The sequence below is a fragment of the Bidens hawaiensis genome, unplaced genomic scaffold, assembly GCF_021521415.1.
Source record: "Bidens hawaiensis isolate Kalapana, Puna unplaced genomic scaffold, B.hawaiensis_p1.1 tig00042226_1, whole genome shotgun sequence".
In the NCBI taxonomy this organism is placed as follows: domain Eukaryota; kingdom Viridiplantae; phylum Streptophyta; class Magnoliopsida; order Asterales; family Asteraceae; genus Bidens; species Bidens hawaiensis.
Window position 1 is genome coordinate 138,169 of NW_027505762.1, and position 18,545 is coordinate 156,713.

Below are 18,545 nucleotides of genomic sequence, written 5' to 3' on the forward strand. Positions count from 1 at the left end.
GGATATATCCGGGCGAGTAATAGTGAGATATTGAAGAGCACCGGCTAAACTTCTATATAAAGATCCATCTGAGATAAGTGGGTCGGCGGTAGCACTAAGCTTAGAGCCCACTTCGACCGGGGTATTAGCAGTCTTACAGTTGGTCATGTCCGCCCGTGTTAGAATGTCGGATGCATATTCCGATTGAGATAAGAATAGACCGCCCTTTTGTTTTTGAACTGTGATGCCGAGGAAATGATGCACAAGACCGAGATCGGTCATTTTGAAATCTTTGGAGAGTGACCAGATAATATGTCGGAGTAATGTGTCACTTGAAGCTATGAGGATGATATCATCAACGTATAGTAGAAGGTAGGCCATTTGATCGCCTTTTTTATAAACGAACAATGATGTGTCACAGATGCTACTCTTGAAACCGCACTTTGAAAGATATGTTGCAAACCGATGATACCAAGCCTGTGGTGCTTATTTTAAACCATAAAGTGTGCGATTAAGCTTGCAAACATGTTTGGGTTGCCATGCAGATTCGAACCCTGGCGGTTGGAACATATAAAATGTTCTTGCAAATGGCCATGAAGAAATGCGTTTTTGACGTCCATTTGATGAATGGGCCAAGATTTTGACACTGCTAGACTAAGTATCATCCGAATTGTGGTGGGTTTCATCACGGGACTAAAAGTTTCACCACAATCGACACCCATGGTTTGACTTTTACCATTAACAACTAATCTAGCCTTGTACCTTTCCAACGAGCCATCGACTTTGAATTTATGCTTGTATAGCCACATGCACCGAATGACCGGCACGTCCGATGGTCTCGGTACTAATTCTCATGTATTACTTTCCAATAGAAACCAAAAGAGAAATGTTTTTAATAGATGTATAATTATCAGGATCGTACCATCCTTGAAATCCTTCAAAGAGAAACCAAAAGGGTCAAACTCAATAGATGTATACTTATGAATATTGAATTTTTGCACAGATATAAGGTTTTTAATGATGTTAGGATTAAACAATACCGATTTTAGGTGTAGAGGTTTTGATGGTGTAGGTATGGTGGAAGTTCCCGATCCAAGGACTGGAATTTTATTGCCATTTCCTACAAATAGTGACTCTATTGGTGAATACGAAGAAAAAGTATAGAGTTTACCTTCATAATTCGTGATGTAGTAGGACGCACTCACGTCAAAATGCCATGGATCTTTCATATCACCGGAATCCATGGAAAGAGCCTGGAGCACATCGGCAAACTGGGTCGGTTGAAGAGGGTCCACTTCGGCTAAGTGGGTCACACCCTCAAAATCCACTAACGGAGTTTTACCGTCATAGGGTGTGAACTAACAGGATCGGAATCATTAGTTATAATCAAACACCATAAATAAACTTTTCAAAACCACCAAGACATCAAGTCTCAAGTAAAATGCGGAAGCGAAAAGTGTAAAGCAAATAGTTGCGCCACACAGGACGACTTAAAACACAAGTTATCAAGATAAAAATTTAAAAGAAGTTTTAAAACAATGGTGTCCAGCGAATGCATGTCCTATACCGTTCGCACCGCCTCAGCTACATGAGATAAACGTACTAAAAGTGTCAACACAAAGGTTGGTGAGTTCACAGGTTTACATAAATTAAAACATTTCGTTTTAGCGTAACCAGATAATGTTAAGTCAATTATATATCAATAGGCAGCTAACCTATCAAGCATGCATTACTAAGTGCTCGACACTGAAGCTGACTGTTTAAAGATTGCCTTGCCACCATGTCAACCACGACCATGGTAATGTGTTAGCCAAGATTACACCCACTCGACCTACGGTCAAGTTTAGAGTTGGGTGGGATTTGTCAAAACCAGTAGTACTACTCAAAGGTGACTCACTATTATCCAAATATTAACCGGTTCGATGTTCAGAAGAACTTTAGTTGGTTTGTTGACACTTAGACTTACAAGTGATATATAAAAGTAACAAAATCTACATCGTTGGAGTATGTTATCTCCCCCTAATGAAAGCGTTAAAAAGAGTAAAAGGGGCCGTGAAACTCACTGTTTGCGAAGATAACAAAAAGATCTGAGAAAGGTGTCGTCACAGAAATCCTCACTAGTGCTCTAAAAACAAAAATTATACCTCTAAGTATTTGAACCACGAGTGAGTCCCTAGACTCGACAAATAAAACTTATGCATAAATGCGTTTCGTTTGTGAAATAAGTGCGACTCGACAAACACGTTGGTGATAAGTTACATGTGTGAACAAGTATAGTGTTTAGTGCTACCATTGTACATTACTATTAGCTATCCCCCACAAGGGCAATTAAGTCAAAACATAGCAAACATCGATCAACCAATCACTTTTCATGTTAATTCAAGTTATTCAGCAGCTAATTTATCTAGGCAGATTTTAACCCGACAAAATTACTTTATTTAATAGATCATAACCAGTCAATAAAATCACCAAAAATCATCACAGAAGCACACATGAGTTAGGTTTCTAAAAATATTTTTATTATATTTTTATCACATATGGTTTTCTCACAATGATCAAAACAACACAGTAAACACACAGCAGTCATTATCATGCGCCAAAGAACTTTATTTGTTATTCCCATTACATGGTAAATCCAATTAATGCAAGACCAATTGGGTTAGATTCCTAACTAAAACTATTAACTTACAGAAGTGGAATCAACTCAATTGGTCTTGTAGTTTATGAGATACCTTAATCTCAAAACAGCCTACCAGCAGGCTTCCCGAATCAGATTTACACAAAAGATTTGTAAATTAATAAAAACTAACTTTCATATGTCTAAAAATTACAAACTTAGATTCTTTAGAAACTAGACTCGACCTACTACATCATAGAGTCAATAAACACTTCAAAATAAAATATTAAAATCGATTTACAGTCATTTAAACATGCAATTAAGAATCTGTCCAGCATCAGTTTTCATCAAAAACTCAACAAACTAATAACCTATGAACTAACAATCATGCATGTAACCCTAATTCATCAACAAATAACATATTTAACACTTAGGGTTTATGATTATCATGTTAAACCATGAAACCAAGTTAATAGAAGGGATTAAATAAGTGTTTAATTACCTAGTTAGCACCTTAATCCTTCGATCAAGCTTGAAATCAACTTGTATGTGTGTGTGTGTGTGCCTTGTAGTTTCGGTCGATCAAGAGAAAGGGGGAGGGGGGCTGCCGTCGAGTGAGAGGAGAGGGAGAGAGAGGGAGTAATTAGGGTTTATGATTAATAATTTGTTTATATATTATTTATATAATCAAGTTACACATTGCACCCTAAACCTCTAGTTAGTTTAATTCTAGCACAAACTAGTATTTTTCCTCCATAATATGATGTTATACACGCAAGCACCAAGTTACATATAAACATAACACGTATTTATACCAAGTACTTGTTTATAATATTTATTGTTTGTTCACCAACGGTTTGAGTCGACTCGTGTGTGTTTCGGTGAAACTCCGAAAGACTACCTGTGTAATGATTTTCATGCGTCATTTAAACCCTAATTTAAATGTAATGAAATATGCGTTACAGTTCGTGTGATCTTATGTCTGAATTAGCGGAGTTCGGATTAACGGATTTAACCTTAAATTGACGAGTGTCACATCATTCCTATGTTGAAAGAATTTTCATCACGAAAATTTGTGTCAAGTCGCGATGGCTGTCTGAAAAAGGCAAAAATTTTCAGTTTGTCACAGGCAGGTTGATTTCCAGATGTTTGTTGGGCTGGAGCCGAGCTAGTTGGTCGAGACGGGTAAGGTCTGTGTTTCCAAGGTTGAGCCCACCCTTGTGTAGGGTATGGGCATGAAGGAGCCCAATAAGATGGTGGAGCGCAGTAAGGGTATGGAGTCTGTGATGGTGTATTGGCAACGTAAGGCTAGGAACGGAGTTGACTTGGTGCACGCCCATTTGTTTTGTTATTGCGGTTGTTATCACGAAGAGGAGCATTGGTGCGGCGAGACGGGTTATCACGGGCTGGTGGTGAAGATACAACTGCGGCTCCAACGACAGGGGTCGGTGATATTTTTCGCGAGCAGCAATTCGCCTAGCTTCGGATTCGAGTTGGTCGATTGCATTCTCCCACGGGGAAGAGATTGATTAAGAGTAGAACCAATTGTATCGTACTCGCGAGGAAAACCACGAACCAAGTAAATTATTCGTTGCGTGTTGTTATTGGACAATCAACAGCCGTGAGTTGATCTGCGAGTTCGCGGGTTCGCTGACAATATGTCTCAAGGGAGGGCATGGCGGCGAGAGTCAAGTTGGTAAGCTTGTGTTGGAGTGCCGCTGCCCGGGAACCAAAACTTGGTCGAAAAGTTCGTCTGAAAGAGTCCCGTATATCCATTGCAACACTATGTCGTCAAGCTTTTTCCAAGAGGGGTACTCGGGGGATGTGGCGACGGGTGTCGGCGAACCGTCGATGTGTTGTAAAACATCGAACCAGGTAGCATGGCGCTTAAAGAGTTTCACCCACGAATGGTATGAAAGTTTTTCTCCGCCGAGAACCCGGATTCTTTGCTGGATGTTGGTGACAGTGTAGGCGGGATGAAGAGACGAGGGTTTGGGATCTTGGTTTGCTGCTATGAGTGTAGGCTGTGAAGGGCAAAGGGATGAAGGAGAACAGGGAATAGGTTTTTAGTTAGATACCATGAAAGAAACTATAGTCTCTGTTAATTATCTTTACAATAATACCAATGAATAAATAGATACAGTGAGATGAGTGATTTAAGGAGCTAACTACGGAATACATAATCTACTTCTAACAAACTCTTAACAAACTAATAAGTACATTTAAATACAAAAGATATGCCAATAATATCTTTGATATTATCGGTTAACACTTTGCACTTGTGTGGCTTTGATTTATTTTAATTTAATTCAGATAAAGTTGTCTCATTTGGTCACATTTTATTCATGAAATGGATTGGATTGCTATTAGTTTGGATATGGAAAAATCGATCTATTCGGGTTTCATACTTAAGTTTTACTAAGATTATAGTAATGCTTTATTTTTTGTATAATATGAGATTAGTAAAATAAAAAAAGACTCACCATTATTTGTTACTCAATACTCTATCACTTTCTCTGCAACCCTTCTAATATTACCCCCCCCCCCCCAAATATCTTCAGTGTTCATAAACAAACCCTAATATCTTTCCTTTCACTATCCAATTTTTAAACAATGTTCTGTGGTTTTGAAGAAGATCAAAATTAGGGCTTGATAAAGCAGCTTCTTCTCCTAGTTAGCAGTCCCAAATTACCCTTGGTTTCGATCACCAATGATTTGAACTCGATTAAGATTGCTACACCGCATCCCAATCCTGCTTCCCCACCCCCTCTAAATTTCATCATCAAAATTAGCAAAACGAAAACTCAACATTGTTAAGTAGAAGAAATATCTTGATTGAAACTCTCTTGTTTCAAGGTATCGTCCTTAAATCATTAAGGATTAGGCTAGATGGACCCTTTTGTGTACTTTTCACACACCCTCTCCTTTTACCCATACAATTGAAGCTTATGAAAGATACCGCCGACTTATCTCTTGTAATTCTTTGTTGGATCATCCTTTTTCACTAAGGTTTGATATATTATAGGTAGTTTGTTAGATCCTTGATTACATGTGATGGAAAATTGTGTGTGTTGTTATAGGGATGTAACATCATGAAAGTTTCGGGTTTAAAATACCAAGTTCCAAAAGATGAACCAAAAATGAAACATTATGATTTCCTGTCCCGTCGCAATACGCGACGAAGCAGAAGACAAGCCTATCGCGTATCACGATGGGCACAGCTATGAACCCAAGAAAGGGCATTGACGCGTTACACGATGAACCAAAGACTCAACGTCATCACGTATCACGATGACGTGGTCTGACAAGTGTGACACGTGGCACAACGCCTGCCACGTGGCTAGTCATCACTCTACATCGCGATACGCGATGGATGACTAAGGGGCCATCGCGTATCGCGATGGTACAGAAAAATGCCTATAAATAGCAACTCCAGCCATCTAATTTTTCACACTCAAATCTCACACATCTCTTTCTCTCTAACATCTCTCTAAACCCCGAGAATCGTGCTCTCAAACCACCTCGAAGAACGTGAAAAGTTTCCTCGATTTATGTGCCCATTCCTCGTAATTCGTGCCACTAAACCAACAACATCTCGACGTTCCAAACAAGTTATTTCAAGAAAGGTATTGCCAAGAGAAGATCGACGACTCGCCTCGATAAGCGTAGCGACGTAAGAAGAAGTGTTGGTGTCTTGGTTCGCGTGCAAGAAAAGGTGTTAATCAAGAAGATAAAGAAAAACAACGCGGTGTTGAAGTGCTGCTCGATCGTATAGGGTTTTTATAAGCCGACCTAGGTAGGCATAATTCCCGAATAAAATAATAATAAATTATAAAATTCTTAAAACCCAAAGTCGAGGAAATACTCGATACGTCGATAAATAAAAGAAAAACATAACAAAGAAAAGAAAAGAAAGGAATATATATATATATATATATATATATATATATATATCATTGTGATTATTATATAATTCTTTGTTATAGAATATTTTTTAAGTAATTATGAATATTCTTAAATAATAAAGAAAAGAAAAAAATACGTTTCTTAGTGAAGAAGAAACGTAGGGTTTTAAAGAAAAGTAAAATAGGATTTACTAAAGGTTTATCTTATAGAAGAAAAAGAAAAGTAAATAAGTTAAAAGAAAGAGTTTTAACTTATAAAAGAAAAGAATACTTTCTAACTAAAGGTTTTAAAGTAAAGAAAATATAATCGAGGTAAAGATTATAAAAAGAGACTAAAGGTCTTAAGCCGGATTGTATATCCGACTAACAAAAAATTATACTCGTACTATAGGTGTGAGATACCAAGGGGAAGACCCCCGAACAGTGTATTGAAACTGATCCAAAGAAAAAGGTGAATACGCCCCAACTGTACAAACTTGTTTAAATCGAGTCAAAAGAATTAAAATGAAAATAATTACGTGGGACTACGTGTCTCTAAAACGTTATAAACAAAAGTAAGCGCTAGCCCTCAGGCTGTCGTGTACGTTTGTTTGGATCCTTACATATGTGGTAATAAAGTCGGTGGGCACACCGCGCCACACTTGGTCACGACCTCCGCTACGATTGGTCGGACCTAAGTTATGTCCCGTCCGAGTGAGACTGACCATGTGTATACGTATGGTACCTAAGATATGTCGAATGCTTCGGTGTTTGCTGGGGTGTCTTGTGTAGAGACTTGAGTTTATAATTGTGTTTGTTTTTAAAGCTTGATTATTACTAAGCCACGATGGGTCGGACTAATTTATGTCTCGAGGGGTAATCAAGTAAAAGAAAATATTTTAGCGTCAGCATATTCACCAGCATGTGTTGCTGACGTATTTTCTAAACATTTTGCAGGTAACCAAGAATAGAAGCTTGTGATGGCGAAGTGATCAAGATATCCGATAGCTCGGGTTAATTTTGTTAAACTTTAAAATGAAATGGTGGTTTGTAAAAGATACAAATAATATTTTGTAAACACTAAACGGAAACTTTTAAAATCCCGTCTTTTGAAATATATGTAAATATTATAACCCACACCAATTATATTTTCGCTTTAAATCCGCTAACTATGATTTATATACAAAAGATGTACCAACTGTTGGTCGCATGCCTAGCCCTAAGATGGGGGTGTGACAGGGGGACTTCTTTCACTTAAACATCTCCAGCTTTCTTCAACTTCCACACAGAGCAAAGATCCATCTCTGCAAACATATAGAAAGGTTGAAGAAGTGGGAAGAATCTATACTATATATAATGCACCACCCATGGGCAAATTAAGACACCCAATTTTAAGTAATTTACAATTGCTTAAGCACATGGTACAACTATAAAGAGGGGTAGAGTAGTCATTCTAACACTATGTTTAACGTATCTTTTATTATTCTTCAAATTATTTACAACCTTGCCCCATCAACTTTAATTAACATTTGGAAATTTAAAGAATAGTTATAACTTTGATCCCCCATCTTTTAACTATATATTATTTATAATTTCACTTTTAACCCAAATTCCCCCACGATTTTTAAACGGTCGTAACTTTTTCATACTTTAATATTTTGTTAAAAAAAAATTGCACCATAAAAACGAGCATCTTATTCTCTTTAATTTGAGTATGATATTGTCATAGTTTGTTGTCAGTTAAAAAAATAACATCTTACGTATAGACGTTTGTGGTCCGGTTTTGATGGTTTTAAACTAAGACGTGAGCCAAGCCGTTTTTTGTCATCAAAAACTGAAACCAAACTGTTGAAAATTAAAACCCAACAAAAACAAACCATTAACAATGGTTAGATTACGGTTTCATTTGTACTTCGCTACTAAATTGAGTTTAAAGTAAGAATTATTAATCCATGGTTTCAAATGGAACGATGAGCACCCAAAAATCTCTTATGTGATTATTAAGGCCTATATTTTCCGCTGCATCGCGCGGGCACTCGTCTAGTTTAGTAAAATAAACAAAATAAACGCAATAATACTAATCGTTATCACTAACAACCATGGCATGGATAGTATTTTCAAAAACACAATTCCTACTTTTGCGAGCCCACGACAGACTACCTCAGGATAAGGTTCCAAGTCACATGATTCAACTTCAACAAGTTAAAAAATTTTCATCAAGTTGGAAATCATCATGACCTCACATCGGCTATAGCCTGATCCAAGGACCTCCGCTTCATGTCGCTAAGAAGACAAAAATCATCGAGATAAAAGAAGCAATCCAATTTGAATAATCATGGATTTAGATTTGGGGATGGGGAGGTTGGTGGGTGTAATGGTGAATGACGGTGAAGGTGTGGTCGTGTTGATTGACAATAGGTGGTTGTGGTTACCGGAGGCTGATGGTGGCAGGTGGTGGTGAGTGATGATTGTGGTGGTGGGTTAATGATGGATGAAAAGAATGGGAAGAGAAAGGAGTTTACGAGGGGTGTGTGTGTGTGTGTGTGTGTGTGTGTGTGTGTGTGTGTGTGTGTGTGTGTGTGTGTGTATTTGTTTGTTTAGGTTTATTTTTTAAAATGCTTTTTTAAATAAATAGGTAAAAGGACAAGTTTGACCCAGCGTTTAAATGACATGGGTTCCCGAGACATTTTTCTCTCGGGAAGGTCAACCATAAACTGACCAAACTTGATTTTATTTCCTGAAAACAATATATATCTTCTTGATGAAGAATCGTCCTTAGGAAATCAGAAACTTGTTCCTTGGTTTTGGCAATTTTGGACTTTTCTTTTCTTGTTTTTAAAACTATTTTTGATGAATCCTCAGACTTTTCAGTCTTAGGGTCCTTTTTGATTTTATCCGTTTTAGTTTTCTAAAACGGTTTTCTCTTGCGTTTTACTTTATTAACTTGGGATCTCACATCCACTTCACAGGCTTCACTATCAGCTTGATCAGTCCTTGAATCTGAGCTACTAAAAGCTCCCTTTGGGGACTAACTAAGCCGCCTTTGAATATCAGTTTGTTGCTTGAACCAGTGCTTGAAATGTCTTGCAAGATAAGAACAATTACCACACACAGAACAACATTTTTTCCTTGGAGAGCCATAGAACTCATCAGAACTATAATATAGTTGGTGCGGTGGGAAAGGTGATCCATGGAAAGAAACATTACTATAAAACCCATTGGATATGTGACCCGATCATCAAAAACATTAGTGTAATATGGGTCAAAATAATTTTGTTGATAATGACCATAGTAGTTGTTATCAAAATAGTTGTATGACTAAGGACTTTGTGATTGATTAGTTGTTTGAGAAAATGATCTTTTATTTAGTGGCACATATTTACATGAAGTACTCGTTTCATTATCATTTTCAAACACTTTGCTTTTACTTGAATTATCCTCAGGCTTACAACTTGATGATGAACAACTTGATATGATCACTTCAACCGGAATTTTATCATTGACACAATTTACAACACAAGTTTCATCATAAACAGTTTCACAATCACAACTCATGTCCGTTTCCACCGACCCACTTTCTTCTACACAACTTGCTGAACAAGATGAATTACTCTTAGAACCAACTGATGAAGGAATGGGATCAATAGTTTTGAAGGCATGAGGAATAAATGTATTAGGTTTTGGCACATGACCAATACCGTAGACCATTTCGTCCTCCGGTGGGGTATTGAAACTAAAGTGAGGCAGACTAGTATAATTCTCATTGAATGGAGGTGGAACTGTTGTGTGATCGTAGCCTATACCTGTCTTTTGTTCCACCCCAATATGTGCCCCAATGATACCATTCAGTTTATCAGAAGCTAACTCTAATCTTTCTATGACTATCTTTCTTTGAGCTAAGTCTACTTCTAGCTTCTCAATTTTAGCATTTAACTCTACAATGCGTCTTTCATGAAATTCAGCTAGTTTGTTAGACTGAAACAATCTCTCATTTAATTTAGCCATATGATTATTGTGAGTTTTAATCCTAGTAGTGAATATCTTTTCAGCCTTTTTGTATTCATCGTTATGAAATTTAATGCTAAGATTTTCATCTATTAAGGCAGCATTATGAGTTCTATAGTTCTCAATTTTATTTATACAAGCTTGAGTGCAAAGTTTGTGTACCTCGGGAATGTTTCAGACGGTTTGATATGCCTCAGCAGCAGAGCTTGATGAGGGTTGGTCTTCATTCACAAATGCCATCACGGCAAAGGTTAGAAGACTGATCAGCTCCACAAATTGGTCATCTTCTTAATCTGGCTTGGTTCCTTCATCTAACAGAGTGATGATCATAGCCTTTGAGCTAGACCCAAAGTTCCCTTTTGATGAGTTGCCTAGACCGATTCCTGGAACTCTTGGTTTAGATGAGGAGTTATGCTCAGACCTTTTATCACTACTTCTCCCACCTTCATTATCAGACATCACGGTGATTTTGATGTTGTTGGCAGCCTTGTATTGATTTGTGCATTCCCTTGAAAAGTGTCCAGTCCCGTTGCAGTTGTAGCATCAGAGCTTATCCTTGTCAAACCCAATTCCCTTCCCATCAGAGTCTCTAAAGTTTTTATTGCCATATTTTTCATGAAGTTTTAGGCTCTACGAATAGCCATGGACATATGATATTTAATGTCCATCTTTTTGAGATCCTTCTTGTTGATCTCGGGAATGTCTCCTTCTTAAAATGAAGGAGGTAGCAGTTTTTCTTGTAGTAACTCCTCATGGCTTGCCATAAAAGCATGAAATGAAGTCACATGTATATCATCATATTGAGGAGCTGTGTAGGAAGGGCTGCTTTTGGGTTTCTTGCTCAGCAGCTTTATCAACCGCATCTTGAAAGGAACTTGAGCTGGATGGTGCTTGTGGACTTGCAACAGTCTTGAGGGTAGAGTTTTGAGTTTCTTGAGTTGAGAACATCTTATCTCCATTAACTGCATGAACCGTGGGTGTGCTTGGTTGAGAAAAGTTGTGCTAACTCCAGAGACTAATAAATATTCCAGCATGATTCAGAGAACTTATGTGTAGGGGTGTTTAAGGAATTCAAAATCCGAAAAAACCGAAATCCGAACCAAAACCGAAACCGAAATAAACCAACCCAAATTCTTATTCGGATTGGATCAATCCGAATATCCGAATAACTAATTCGGATTCGGATATGGAATTTTAAAAAAAAATTGGATTGTTCGGATTATTCGGATATCCGTATAATCCGAATAAAAAATATGTTATTAGTGTTATTTTCCGGTTTGATATATTTATTAGACTATTATTTAAATTTAAACTTTAAAATTGTGTTAAGAGTAATTCGTATTTTCTGGTTTGTGTATTTATTGTGATTCTAAACTATTAAATGTTAGGAACAAAAAAACCGGAAGAATTTTTAGGTTTATTTCGGATTATTCGGATAATTTTGGATTACTCGGATATTATCCGAATCCGATCAGAATTGAATTCGGATAGATTGGGATCGGATAAGAATATTCCTAATTCGGATCGGATCGGATTTCGGATAGGGTCCAATAATTTTCAAATCCGAATAACCCGAACCGAATAATCCGTTATCCAATCTGATGAACACCCCTACTTATGTGGTTACCTATTATGATTTGGTCATCCATTTCAAATGACTTGATAGTGGATGTCAAATCAAAAAGAGGAGTGATTTAGAGGTTCGTTGTTCTCTTGATAGTGATCACACTACTGTTCCAGGTATACGGTGAGGAGTTCAACAACTTGTCATTGATTTCAATTGGATCATAATCAATGTCGGCACTCTACATCTTGGTGAGTAAAGTCTCAAACCTATGAATGAGATTTCCAGCAGTTTCTCCTTGCACATGGCTGAACATATTGAACTCACCCTTCAACATGGCTCTCTTTTTGTTTCTCATATCTGCATTTCCTTCAAACTTGTTGACCAAATCATCCCATAAGCCTTTAGAATTGGTGTGATCCCTCAAAGTTTGAGCAATTTCTAGTGAAATACTCACACTAATAACACCATAGGCCGTTTGATCATCATCCAACATTTTTCTATCTTCATCATATAGGCTGACACAGGCTTGGGAACTGGTCCATCAGCAGTATCAGTTGTAGGAATGTAGGGACCGGTCTCAATCGCTCTAAGAATAGCATAATCAGTGATTCTAATATAATTCTTGAAACGCCATTTGAATTCTTCAAAGTTATTGTCCCATTTAAGCAGTTTAGGTGGTTTGTTGGTAGTCCCGGCCTCGTTCTCAAAGATTATAAAACTCATTCTCTTCAGTCTCAGAAGTCATTGTGTTCAATAGATTTTAAGTCCAAACAGTTTATCAACAGATTCTGTGGAAAGCTCTAAGTTCAAACCAATCGAATCTGAAAGGATTCGTATCGAATGGCCATAAACCAATTGAATTGGAATGCAATCGAATCTAATTGAAATTTGAATCGAATAGAAATTCGATTCAAATGGTTTTAGAAATTCGATTCGAATGGTTTTGCAGATTCGATTCGATTGGTTTGTGATGTTCTATTCGATTGGTTTGTGGTATTCGATTCGAATGGTTTTAATGATTCGATTCTTATGCTTTTCAGGAAAGTATGGATTGTACTTTATCAAGTCTTTTCACACTTTTCCTCTTTAGGATATTCGAATAAAATACTCTAGACTTTGTAGATATAAGAACCATTCATTTTGGAGATTTTAACCACTTAAATCTTGAGTTATATGAACTTAAACGCCACAAGAACACACAAAAAACCACTTTAACACAAACCCGAAGCAAAGTACACTCTTCTTACAAACTCGCAAACACACTTTTATTAACTAGTGAACCCTTAGACCCATTAAAACATTTGAAAACAAGTCTTCAACACACAAACAAAACCAAAATCCAAGGTTGTGACCCAAGATCCATAACTAGTAGAGCCCGGAAGCTTTGATACCAATTGTAGGTCCTATGGATGGATCAAACAACAAACAATTAGTTTAATTGGTTAAATCTCAACACTAGCTAGCGGAATCACTAGTGAGGAACCGAGATCTCGGATCTTGCTTGGGGTTTTATTATTACCCGAAGTAGAAAGTAAGAGAGGGAGAGAAGAGATTTGATGAATGGATAAGATAATATGGCCAAAGGTTAGTTTGTGCATGAGTATGCTTCAGCTTATATATGTGAGAGCATATCATGCACACTTCCATTGACGGCCCAAATGGGCTTTTGTTTACATGACCTTGGCCCAAACATACAATAGCAAACCGACAAGCTAACTAAAATGTAATGTTTATTAATACGAGTAAATACAAAAGACTAATATACAAAACATGTCTTACAAATTGCCTACTAAAGGTCACACGACGGCGAGTCTCGAAACCGAAATTCTATCGACTCCTAACCTGTTTTTAAAAAAGATACTTTTTAATTCTAAAAACTAAAAGAATAATCGAACGCATTATAAAACTCAAAACGGGAAGCAAAGACAACCGAACTGATACTGATACGAAAGATATCATAAGACAATAGGCAAAGAATCCTGTTAATGACTTAACATAATTGAATAACCAAATGGCACCAGATCTAAGGATAAGATCGTCTATGGAAACACTAAGATTTTCTAGATCTGTTTTCAGGCTAACTAACTCACCAAAATTAACCTAAGGGTTGAGTAAAGCTCATCTGGATAATATTGGAATGTGAAGGTACCCTAATGATGTCTTACCTTTCAATCTTAGCATTCAACAACACAGTGTCCTCCTAGAACAAGTCTACCGAGAAAATCTCGGGATAAAGTGGCAATATTATCTTATAATGAGCATTCATATACACCCACCAAAGATCATGTTTAGACAGAAAATAACAGCAGCAAACAGCAATATGATTAAATCAAACCGAGAATATCCATATCAGTCAACTATCATCCATACCTAACTATGTAGTTAAATGGATTTAGCTACTCATGAAGTCTAGAAAGGAATATAACATATGAACTCAATAGACATCATGATTACAGATTTTAAAACTAAAAAGAACACACACAAAAAAGGAAAAACATAAACCGATTGATGAGAAACCGAAAAATGTTCCTAGTTTTCAATACCATGCTCCAAAACTTGATCCAAAATTCAAAATTTTCAATACTTCTTGATAACAAAAGGCTCAATAAGAATGATATGAAAAAGCAACGTTTAAAATGGATTAAGTACGTGACTCTAGGGTTTCTTGGTCGACAAGTGGACGGCAGACCGACATGGAAAGTGGTGACGATCCGCTAAGGATCATCTAACACACGGGTCAAAATCAACTCATTACCTTACGAGAAAATTTTTGATGCTTGCAAGAGAACATTTTTTATAAGAGAGTTAATGGAATAATTGGGTCCCCTTGCAAGAGAACATTGTTGCTTGAAGAGTAGGCTTGGGTCGTATCCCAAGTTCCAACTACGGATGCTATTATAATTAGAGGAATACAAGTAGGAGAAGGTCGATGCTCGTTATGTAATAATATACCATATTCAGCCGAGAGTATTATGATCTCTTGTTATATGGTAGCAATGTTTTAGCAGTCGGTAAGTAGTTGGCATTAGCCTTCCCAATTTTGATTTTTCAATTAATGATTTGCTCAATTACCGGGTAGTTCGAGATCGAATTTGTTAATGAAAAAGACAGTTCATGCGGTGTTACATGTTGGTGCATTTGGAAAGCAATGAAATATGGCATTTTCAATCAACAAACAAGTCATCCTTGCCAAATTGTTTAAGAAATAAAAGGTTTGAATTTCATGTGAGTTAAACATCAAGCCAAAATTCCGACTGCATTACCAAAATCCGGTATGACCGGTTTTACAAGCGGATACATACCGATTTTTAAAGCATTGTCTAGAATGAAGGATTGGTGAAAACTTAATTTTAAGTCCAGCTAATTTGGTGTTTTGAACTCAAACTTATAACGATAAAAATATAAAATAAATACTTCTCCTTTCATTCCAAAATAAGCTTACGTATTACTACTTTCGTCTTATAATAACTCTCTAACCTTTTATTACGTTGTTGATTGATTTTTAACACTTTTAAATTATACTAATCATGTATTACTAAACTACATGCAAATTATTTAATAGGACACTAAATGACTACTTAATATGATAATAATTTGTGATCACGTATTACTAAAACTATAAGCATTTTACTACCTATAAGTACCCCTTGGCATTCTTCATTTTCTTCACACTTGACTTTCCAATTCTCATACACTGTTTCTACTTCAACAATGGAGGTTTCTGTTTTTTGCATAACTCTCATGCTGACAGCTATTCTTACGGTCGTCAACGCCGGTGTTTACCAAGGAGGCCCGTGGGGCACTGCCCATGCCACCTTCTTCGGTGGATGGGACGCCTCCGGCACCATGGGTGCGTTCAACGCTTTCCAACAAACTTGAACAATGTTTGGTTATCCGTTTATGTGTTGCTTTAATTTGTTCATATATTATTTTAAAGCGTATGGGTTCATTACAACTTAGTATAGTTTTGTGAAATTAAAGTATTAATCGTTACAGTTTAATCTAGACGCTATATAGTTGTAAGTCCCAGTTTAACCTTGTTTTAGGTCCTAGCAAATCTATGTTCATATTTTTAATTTTTTACTAGTTTTCTCATCTTCATTCGTTTATACGGTTAACAAATGAATATAAACAACAAAACAAGTTTGTTTAACTACTTGTGCCGTTAGTGTTTATGAGCTTAAATTTGTTGCATTTATAAGATTTTTCTTGAAATTAAATCAAAATCCCTCTTGAATTTTCAAATTTCAAAATCAAGTTTTATTTGCTTGTGATATTAGGAGGGGCATGTGGGTATGGAAATTTGTACAAGCAAGGCTACGGCGTGAACACAGCGGCGCTAAGCACCGCGCTGTTCAATAATGGGCTGACATGCGGTGCATGTTTCGAGTTGAAGTGCATCGATGACTCCAAATGGTGCCACCCTGGCAGGCCTTCTATTTTCATAACCGCCACCAATTTCTGCCCTCCAGATTTCACTAAGCCTAGTGATGATGGCGGGTGGTGCAACCCCCCTCGCTCCCATTTCGACCTTTCCATGCCTATGTTTCTCAAGATTGCGAAGTATCGCGCCGGGATCGTCCCCGTTTCTTACCGTCGGTAGGTTTTCTTTAACCTTTCACGCTCCATAAAAATTATTTTAAAAGATCTTAATCAAAGTTATTAAAAATACTAGTATTAAAACATATATTCATTCTTTTCAAATTATTATGATTTTTAAAGTAGTGGACTTGCATATTTCCCTTCGTTTTAGGGTGCCTTGTCATAAACAAGGAGGGATACGATTCACCATTGAAGAGGTAGGTCCCAGCAGAGGTGGTTAGGACCCGCAAGACTCCCTTAAAAGGAGACGTCTGCGCAGTTGAACACGCAAGACTCCTTAAACGGACGTCTGCGCAGTTGAACCCGCAGACTCCACCATAGGGACGTCTGCGCCGCGACCTACCAAACCCGCAGGACCCACCACGCTCAGAGTTGTGACGACCTCACATGCGGTACGCAAGCTGGTCTCGCAGGAAATGCCTCCCTATGGTTTCCAAGTATCCGCCTGTTCCCGCAGGTACGGATACCCGCCATTAGGGACTGGCCACCCGCGCAGCATGGCTACACGCATAAGGCTCAAACTCGTAATAATTCAGTAGTCACCTGAAGAAGGAATGAGCAAAGCCGGGAGCATTCCCGCATAAAGGCGGGAGGGGGAAAACTCCCGCCTAAATGAGCCAGTCCGTATAATAATGGAGGATCTTTTGTGTGATACCTGACGAGGTATGGACAAAAGATCTGACCAACGATACGACAGCTCACTGACAGCAGCATGGCAGACAACACGCCACAGCACTGTGACCAATAGCCGCCGCCTGCTCACCAACTCCTGCCATACCACGTGTCTAGCCTGTAGTTGGTGGAAAAGGAAAAGTGAACAGCACGCCTGGTCACTGTCAGCCGCTGCCTATCCACCAATTACCAGCAGAGCACGTGTGTAGGCCACAGTTGGCAGAGTAGTAGGCCGGCTAAACCTCCTTGGAAACCCACCTTCGGCTATAAAAGACATCAAATGGTATTATCATTTCATCATCTAATATCTTGTATAATTTACCTGATAACTGCTCTAGTATTCTTAATATACTTTTATATTCAAAGAGTAATATAGACTGATTCTCACGCCGTAGGGTGGTCACAAGGAGGAACCCCCCCCCCCCCCCTTTCTTAGTGACGAGCTCACGGTGTCTGTTTTGCAGGTTATCGGAAGAACCATCTTGCCTGAATTAACCTCTCGTGGGAAACGTCTATCTAACCCTCAGGTTACTCGTAATCTGTCGGGGTTCGACTGGTGTTTCTTCATTGGCGCCATCCGTGCATAAAGCTAGAACTTTATTTTTCTCCAGTTTTTTCAAAACTTCTAGAAAGATGGTTAAGGATACTCCGGTCCCGAAACCGAGTAACCAAGAGACTCCGGTTATCACAACCCCAGCTACTGGGGGAGATACCGAGTACACAAACTTTACGAACACTACCCCAGCTACCCAAGCCGGGACAAGTGGAGTAAATAATCGTTCACTGGGATTCACTGATACCCAGATAGAGAAACAACGAACGAGGCTCCCCTACCAAACTCTTGATGAAGTTAAGGCGTGGGCGGAGGCACGTCAGAAAAAGTTCCAAGCCGAGCTGGACGAACGCCTACGTTCCGTCCAACAGGCTTACGAATTCGGAGGCACACACCAGCTCAACATGAGCAGTGAATGTGAATCCTCGGATGAAGATTGGGAGGAATCTGATTCCGACGCAAACCCTCGCCTTAGGGTGAAAGGGAAGCGTAAGAGAACAGACTTCCAAACAAGAAATTTCGGAGAGCCTTTCGAACAAAGGAACGCGGAGGCAAAGTCTCGTGACTTTTCCAAAACCTTTAGACCTACGGTTGCAAACGCAGGAACTTCCAAGTTTGCAAGGGACATTGCGGAAGCAATCGCCCCAAAAGGCGCCAAACAGATGC

The 18,545-nt window shown here is 38.2% G+C and overlaps 1 pseudogene; it reads left to right on the plus strand.

Moving 5' to 3' along the window:
• Positions 1 to 15,763: 15,763 nt before the first annotated feature.
• LOC143615191 (expansin-A6 pseudogene) lies at positions 15,764 to 16,655 on the plus strand (annotated as a pseudogene).
• The last annotated feature ends 1,890 nt before the right edge of the window (positions 16,656 to 18,545 follow it).